This window comes from Phalacrocorax carbo, chromosome 13, assembly GCF_963921805.1.
Source record: "Phalacrocorax carbo chromosome 13, bPhaCar2.1, whole genome shotgun sequence".
In the NCBI taxonomy this organism is placed as follows: domain Eukaryota; kingdom Metazoa; phylum Chordata; class Aves; order Suliformes; family Phalacrocoracidae; genus Phalacrocorax; species Phalacrocorax carbo.
The window spans coordinates 3,333,912-3,341,657 of record NC_087525.1 but is presented as its reverse complement, the minus strand read 5'-3'; the positions used below and the strand labels follow the sequence as shown (position 1 = coordinate 3,341,657).

General features: G+C 54.3%; 1 protein-coding gene across 4 annotated transcripts in view; it reads left to right on the top strand.

Annotated features, from left to right (window-relative positions):
* The first annotated feature begins 907 nt into the window (after positions 1–907).
* The window catches only part of PCDH15 (protocadherin related 15), an 826,977-nt gene continuing 820,138 nt past the window's right edge, over positions 908–7,746 (top strand). Inside the window, exons 1-2 of one of the 4 annotated variants that reach the window (XM_064464571.1) lie at positions 908–1,070; positions 1,622–1,692. The gene's annotated coding sequence lies outside the window, so the exon portion shown is untranslated. The remainder of the gene's footprint in view (positions 1,071–1,621; positions 1,693–7,746) is intronic. The other 3 variants (XM_064464573.1, XM_064464572.1, XM_064464569.1) reach the window with 3 other exon arrangements.

Below are 7,746 nucleotides of genomic sequence, written 5' to 3'. Positions count from 1 at the left end.
GGCTCAAGCTAACATTCCCCCGAAGGCAGGGGTGAAATTCCAGTGTGTGTGGTTAAGGCTGTAAATTTTTAAGTAAAAATTATAATGGCTGAGTCCCTGAATCCACAGGCTGCTGATCCAGCCTGTTTGAGGTTTTCCTTAAGATAGTTTCACACATTTAAACCTGCAAAGCTCACGCATTAAGGAAATGCTCATATTTAAAGCAAATAGAGTACTACAAGAAAGCTCATGGGCCTCTGTTGAAGTGCAGGAGGATCTTTACAAATACCCCTTGTTGGTAAAAACAAATGTGCAAATACACTTGGTGGGAGCCTAAACAACACTCCTGGTAATGAGCTGATGCCGTCTTCCCCCTTCAGCTGCTATAATTAATATTCTTTTTTACTTCATGGAAATCCCCACCCTCATTAACTTCCCAGCCCGTGCCAGCATCCCTAAACAAATCCCACTCGTAGAGTTCATACCTGTGGCACCAGCACACCTGTTTCTATTTCAATTAAGTTTGAAGGGGATTTTTTTCCCCTAACAAGGCAGACTACAGCAAGCGTATGATCTTCGTGAGCCCCCAGAAGCGGATCGGCCTCCGAGGTCAGGGCGCAGAGGCGGCGGCCGCCGACCGCGTTGCTGGCTTCCGAGCCTGCCGCGGGTGCTGCTTCAAGCCAGCACCGGGGGCGCCGTGCTGGGGGGCGCGGTGCCGGTGGCCGGGCGGGCGGGCGGGCGGGCGGCCGCGGCAGCAGCAGCCCCGCTGTCTGCGGCTGCAGTTCGCCGGCCCTCCGAGCCGAGAGGGGGGCACAATCCGCCCGCGTTTGGCAGCCCTGCCGCCTCGCCCCGGCTCCGCTCGGCGCGGCTCCCACCCGCCCGGGGTTGCGCGGCCCGGCGCGGGAGCGGCGGGGCAGGACGAGGAGGAGGAGGAGGAGGAGGCGGACGGCGAGGGCCGGCGGGCGGCGGCGCCGCCCCGCGGGAGCGGCGGCAGCAGCTCGGTAACGCCGCGGCGGCAGCGGGGCCGGAGCAGGCGGCGGGGGGCAGCGCTGCCCCGCCCCGGGCCGTGCTCGGGGGGCTCCGAGGCGGAGGTGAGGGGCGCGCTGGGATGGGGGAGCCCCCCCGGCACCTCAGTGGACCTTAATGCTGAGGCGGCCGGCTTGGGGAGCCGGAGCCCCGCGCGGGAGGGAGCGAAGTCGTCTGCCCGAGTAGCTCCGGGCACCGGCGTGGGGGGCGCGGCGGGGCGGGGGGCGCCGGGGGGTGAGCGCCGCCTAAGGGCGCCGTCCGCGGGAGAGGCGCTGCCATACGGTAGTAGTTGTCAGCATCCCGTTCGCCGGGGAGACCTCGCCTTAAACTCTTTTTGCTCCTTCTCTAATATCCAGGATGTTTAAGCTGTTGACTACTCTAGAAATTTAGTCTGAGTCCTTCTGAAGGCTGGGTTTAGTTATTAGGATTAAAAACGAATTCGCAGGCTCATCTAAAAAACCCTGGAAAAATCGGTTTTTATTCAGCTTCCGCGCAGAAAATTTGTGGTTCATATATTTACTTTATCGGTGGGATTTGGGATGATATTGAGACAGTAAAGATTTACATGGTCATCTTCACTTGAAAGGTCAGGAGTTATTATTTTCCTTCTTACGAGGTTTTACAGCAAGCTGTCGGTGGATTAGCTGATGGAGTTGCCCGCAGAGGTTTAATGAGGGGGGAGCCCGGGTGAACCCGGAGACGGGATTTGAAGGCGGGAGGGGAGGGGAGTTTGGTGCGGTGGAAGAGGCAAAGTCGGGTGTAGCGCTCGCTTGGCGGACGCTGCTCGGGAAAGCTCGGCTCCGGGTGTGCCGGGGCCCGGGAGCGCCGGCCCTGGCCCGTCTCGGGGGGCGGTGGAGGGGGTTCTGTGGAAAAGTGAACACGGGCCTTTGAAACCAGCGGTGTCTTAGGGGTCGCCGCTCGCCTCCGAGCGGTCTTTCCCTTGCGTTGGTGCCAAACAGCTGAATCAGTTTGGAGCTTGTTTACTAAGAAATGACGGTATATAGTTCTTTAAGGTGACAGCCGGAGGTTTGCCGTTGCAGGGCCTGTTGTGCTCCCGCAGCCGGCGCAATTGGCCGCGGGTTCATGCGGGACCTTCCCGGGGAGGAGGAGCGGGGGCCGCGGCGGGGCTCCCCCCGCGCCGCCGAGCACGAACCGGGCAGCCCACGGCTCCCCGCCGTGCTGATTCACCACCTGCAGCTCCGCACGCTGAATTCAGGTGGGTGGTAGCCGAGACACTTGTCCTCCCAGGGCAAAAGGCCTACAGGTGGCATTTGGGGATAAGGCACCACCAGGCTTGGCAGCCGAGGCGCGCCGCTCCGGAGTTGGGATCAGTAAGTGCTGAGAGCGGCTTTGAGTGCGGTTTTATTCCCGGTGCCGCCGAGCATCTCCCCGCACGGCCGCGGGGGGGGGGGAGGGAGCGGGCGGGGGGGATGCCCGGCGCCACGCCGAGCCCTGCGGGGCGGCCGAGCCGGAGCCCCCTCCCCGCCCGCTCCCTCCCAGGAGCCGCTCGCCGGGAGGGCTGGGGAAGGGGGCGGCGAGGCTGCGGGGTGTTGCTTGCTCCATCCCGGAGGGAGGAGGTTGCAGGGATGTCCGGAGCCTTATAAACGCTTGCGGTTCCCCCATAGGCCCCCCCCCCCCCCCCCCCGCTTATTTTCTCCCCAACCCTCCTTCCTCCCTTTTTTTTTTTTGGTACTGCCGGCTCATAAAGCGGGGAGGCGGGCGTGAGCAGCCCCTCGGCCGCGGCGCCGCGCTTTCTCCGCGCTCCCCCAGCCGGGAGCGGCGGCGGCGGCCGCCTTGCCCGAGCCTGCGGCGCTCCCGGCCCCTCCGCCGGGGAGGGGGGGCCGCACCGCGGCGGTGCCCCTTCCCCGCTCCCCCTGCGAGCCTCAAAGTTTTCCTCCCGCCCCTGCGCGGCTCCCCCGCCGCCGCCGCCGCCGCGCAGGCAGCCCCAGCCGCAGCCGGCGGCAGGCGGAGCGGGCACGGAGCCGCCGGCGACACAAACCGCCCCGCGGGCCTCGCTGCGAGGGGGCGGCGACCCCCGGCCCCGTCCCGCTCCCCGCCGCGGCCGAAACTTTCCCAGCGCCTGGCGGAAAGGGGGTAAGTGGGAAGGGGAGGGAGGGTTGGAGCAGCACCGGTCCAGCCCGGAGACCCCCCGCGCACCCTCCCGAGGCTGGGGCAGGGCTCCGGAGCCGGGGGAGCCTCCCCCGGTGGGGACAAACACCCATCTCCTCCCCTCCTTCCCCATCGGTTCCCGCCGCCAAGCATAGGAGGAACGGTGACCTCAAGTATTGTTTTAAAATGTAGGGTTAATTTGAAAGGGCTAGTGGAAGAAATGCAGCGCTTAGACTTTAATATCTGCGTATGGTAATCAGTAAAATAAATGAACCGGTTAGTATTCCGCTCCTGTAATACTTGGCGCGGGAGAGAGGCTGCTGTTACGTCTCATTTCCGAGCTCGTTTGGGGGAAGCGGAGTGATGCTGGGTGCCTTATCTGCTGCCTTTGCCCGAGTGCCTGATTCCTTCGAGCATCGGGGAGCCCTGCGGAGGGGAGAGGGGAAGCTCCTTGCCTCGTAACTGTAAAGCTGCGGGGAGACACCTTCTGGGGCTTGGAAAGCCCCGTGGATGCTTTGGGAGCGGAATTGCAGCAGCGGACTGAGCGCGGCATCAGCAGGGTGACCCTGGTCCCCCGACTCCTGGTAGGTGGTGTGGCTGCCTGCCTTTTGCACACCCTACAGATTTTGTCTTTCCCTGCGGCTGATCGGAGCTCTGCATTTGCGATGTTGTGCTAACTTGAGAGATGCACGGTGAAGTCAGCCTGGTGGGCTGGAGCCCGAGGAATACGTTACCTTTGGAAGAACAAACTAGGCGTGTGGGTGGTGGCATCTGGGGGCACACGTCGGGAGAGGCAGGCGCCTGCTTTCCAGACCCTGTACGTGTTTCAGCCGTGGCCGTTAATGACAACTGTGTGGTTGTCACCTTAGAGCGTGTTGCGTGGTGGCTGGAGGGGTGGGTTGGTGTGAAGCAATTCACATCTAGACTCATTTAGACTCTGCCGGTGGGGGGGAACCCCCTGTGTCTGCAAGGCTGGCTGCTCCCACCTCCCATCTTTAAAAGTTCAGGGGGAAACATTTCCTTGTTTGTTCCCCCGCACCACCCTGATGGGAGGAGGTTTGCGGCATGTGAAATTCTTGGACTGCTCTTTGGGGAGTCTGTGGGTTAAGTGAATATGTTTTTCACTTTCAACTGAGAACTGTTTTGCTTTCTGAGGGTTGGAAATTGGGGAAAAGGAGAGATTTAAAAATAAAATCAGGCTGTATAGCTGAAGTGGTAAAGGAAATGTTCTCAAGATCCCACGTAGCAAGCTGGGAGTGAATGCAAACTGTTCCTGCTCTGTACTTCTTCCAAAATCAGTTCTCTCTGAAAGATGCTATCTCCTCCTGCATCCCAGCAAAGCCCAATCTGCATGGCCAGTCAATCACATAATGGAAATGAGGTGCTTTTTCTCAGCCTCCTAAAGAGGCGATGGGAACGTGGAGGTACTGCAGCAGGAGTGGCAGTCTGGTCACATGCATAGCCCAGCGTGTATGGCAACGACGTGGAAATCCGTCCTGCCTTAAACCGTTTGTCATGCCACAAGGCTTCACAAAATTTGAGGCAGGCTACTTCCCAATCGGGGACCGCTGCCTCTACCCTTTTGCTTCAGCTGCTGTTGATCTGGCAAGCCCCCTTATGCCACCCTCTGGAAGGTACAGTGACTGTAGTTGACACATAATTTTCAAGAGGAAGACTGTAGACCGGTAGAGGGATAGTTAGAGTCAGATCAGGCTTGCTGAAGATATTTAAAGTCAGATCGTGCAACTTTGCACATCCTGCTACGATAAGTACTTTTTCTGTAACTTCCAAATGGCACTACATAGGCGTAGTTGGAAAGGTTTGTTAAAATGGGAAGAGTTACTAGAGCAACCTCCTGAGCATCTTTAAAGGTGAGTGTGTGTTCTGCAGATAGAGTTTCAGTCAGCTTTTTGAGGCCATAGCTGTTGTAGTAGCATTGTACCGGTTGTGGAAATGTGTGCGTGCTTTTCTTAAGTCAGCTCTTTAGGCGCTGGTTTTTCTATACCCCATGGGAAGTCTGAAGCACCAAGACCGAGTTGCTGCATTGTGCGTCCACAGCGTATATGCATTTGTTCCTTTGTCGGCTAGCTTGGGGCTGTCAGCGTCCTGGTGTCTGTCTGCAGGGACAGCTACACCGCAGTGCTGGGCGGGCGCAGCGCGCTGCGGAGTGTTGCACTTCAGAAGCAGATCCAGGACTGAACTAGGGAATGTAGAACTTTACCAGGGTTGATTTAAGAGCATGGATTTCAGACAGGAGTTGGAAGTTGGCTGCAGTTCTTTCTCCTCATCTTTATAAATCGGTGAGTTCCTTAGGCCTTGCTGCTAGGACCTGTACACCTCAAGATTCGGGAGCTATGTTCGTACTTCAGTAGGACACATTCTTAAAATGTAAGATCCTTCAGGTCTCCCTTGCTTATTGCTCCTTCCCCTCTTCCCATGCCTTAGCAGCCTGATACGCATGGAGATTTACTGCTGAACTCGACTTAAGTATTTGTGAACAACTTCTAACGTGGGGCATGCTTTGTTGTTAAAACTCTGCTTGTTGTCAGCAAACAGGTAAAGAAAGTGAAACCAGTAGTCTTATGCTTTTCCTTTCATAGATTTCATAAAGTTTTGGAACAAAGTTGATTACGTTTGTGGCCTTTATTAAAATTTTCTTAAACAGTAGAATAGTATGAATGCTGGCTTTCCTTTTTTTTTTGTTTTTATGTTTGTATCAGAGCCTCTATCCAGCTAAGCATAAAAATTTGAAAATAGGAAACTCAATTCTGGTCTTAGTCCAGCTGTAACAATAAGTCAGATAAAAACACCATTGGTTTAGCAAACCAAACCTTTTTACCCTGTGAAGGTGGTTTTCGGATCTTCATCAAAACTTCAAGAAAACTTAACAGGACTCTGGCAAAATGAGGTATCGCTTTTGTGTGACCCATCTAGTTTTCTCCGAAATTTAGAGTGTGCAGGTGAAAATTGAACTAATAACCAATTAATATGCACTTCACAGTATTTAAAGCATGCAGATGGGTGACTCTGAATAGTTCAAGGTTGAGGTCTGGATCTAGCCAAAAGGCTGCTTGAGGCTGAATTCCAGGTTTGCTACTTTTGTCCTATGAATAGTTTATGAATTCGGTATGTGAACCACAGAAAACAGTAGTTAAAGTGGAAGGGATTACAGCTCAAAATCCTTCAATCAGGCCTTCCTGTTTTAATTAAAAATAACTAATCAACTGATTGATGAAGGCAAAAATGTATCTTGCAGGTATTTAGTGTTCATTTTGCTGCTACTAGAGTGTTCTATTTTATGCATTTGTTGATGTGAAATCTTCTGGGGAAGGATATGTTGAGTGCCCCAAAACCTGTAAGAGTACAACAGAGCAGGCTTCTGGGAGAGACGGTGCTCCTGCACTTTGGGTGCTTAGGTGGTTTGTTATAAGAGACTTCAAAATAAATACTAACTCAGTAGTAATTGGATTTTACTTGTCTTTTGGCAGTTGATATAATCCTATTGGCAGAGGTTTTATGTATTCTAGCTGTTAGGATTACATGCTGTTCTTTGGTGACTGCATACCGGACGATTTTTCCAAGCTGTTGCACAAAAGAAGTTAGAACAAGTACTTCTAATCACTCGTGATAAACCTCTGAGTAAGAGCTGAGGTCGTTTAAAATAGTGTCTGTTTTCTATACATAAAATGTATCTGTCTGGCCTTTGTATGACACCTATATCTGCACAAAGCACCCGCCTGTGGGTGTGGGGAGAGAAGGGTGTTCTTGCTGGATTTGCCTTGGAAGGGAAAAGCCACTAGAGTGTTCATTTGAGAAGGCCGACCTATGGCTTTAGTGTGGCGGCGTTTGCTTGGACCACCGTAGATCCCCCTGTGTTCAGAGACTTGACCTGGTCAGTGGGATTGCCTTGCATCCTCGGCTGATGTTAACGAGCTTTGTTGGAGGTGCCAGAACAGAGCAAAAACCCAGCGCTGTGAAGGGGTGGGCAAGGGAGCCAGCCCCCTCTGCTCTCTGGCCTCTGCTGGAAGCGCAGGTGAAGGTTGTCATTGGGTGTGCTTCTGTCTTGGTTTTCTGGAGGAACTCGGTCTCTGCTGGGTATCCCTTTGGAGGGGCTTCTGAGGGCAATTAATGACCAAGAGGACTAGTGGTCTCAGGATGCTGCAGCTGCGGTGACAGCATAGAGCAGCGAGAAGCCAGGTGCCAGGCAGGCTCTTGCCTTGTGTATAAAGCTCTTATCTCAGCTCTGCTGGCTCATACTGGGAATAACTAATCAGAAGTGATGCTGTTCCTGGCAGTTGACATTACCAGTGTCACGATTGGAATCTTAGCCTAAAGCCGAACAGCGGAATCCTGGGTTTTTTCCTAATTTTACTTGAAACTTCAACCAAGCAACTGTAGTGGATGTTTGCCTGAGGAAGGGCCATGGACTGCTGTCTTTCCCCAGCCTATTTTGTCTATCAAGAGAATGCCCTGAAACACCGAAAGACGCAGTCTTGGTTCAAATGAATTCCCTGAAATAGTTCAGTCTGAAGGGCAAAGAAAAAAGAGAAACAGAGGGAAGTTCAAAGTGAAGTGCCACAAAGACCGCGGTTATTTTCTGTCACTGGTGAAGTACTAGCTTATTTTTTATTT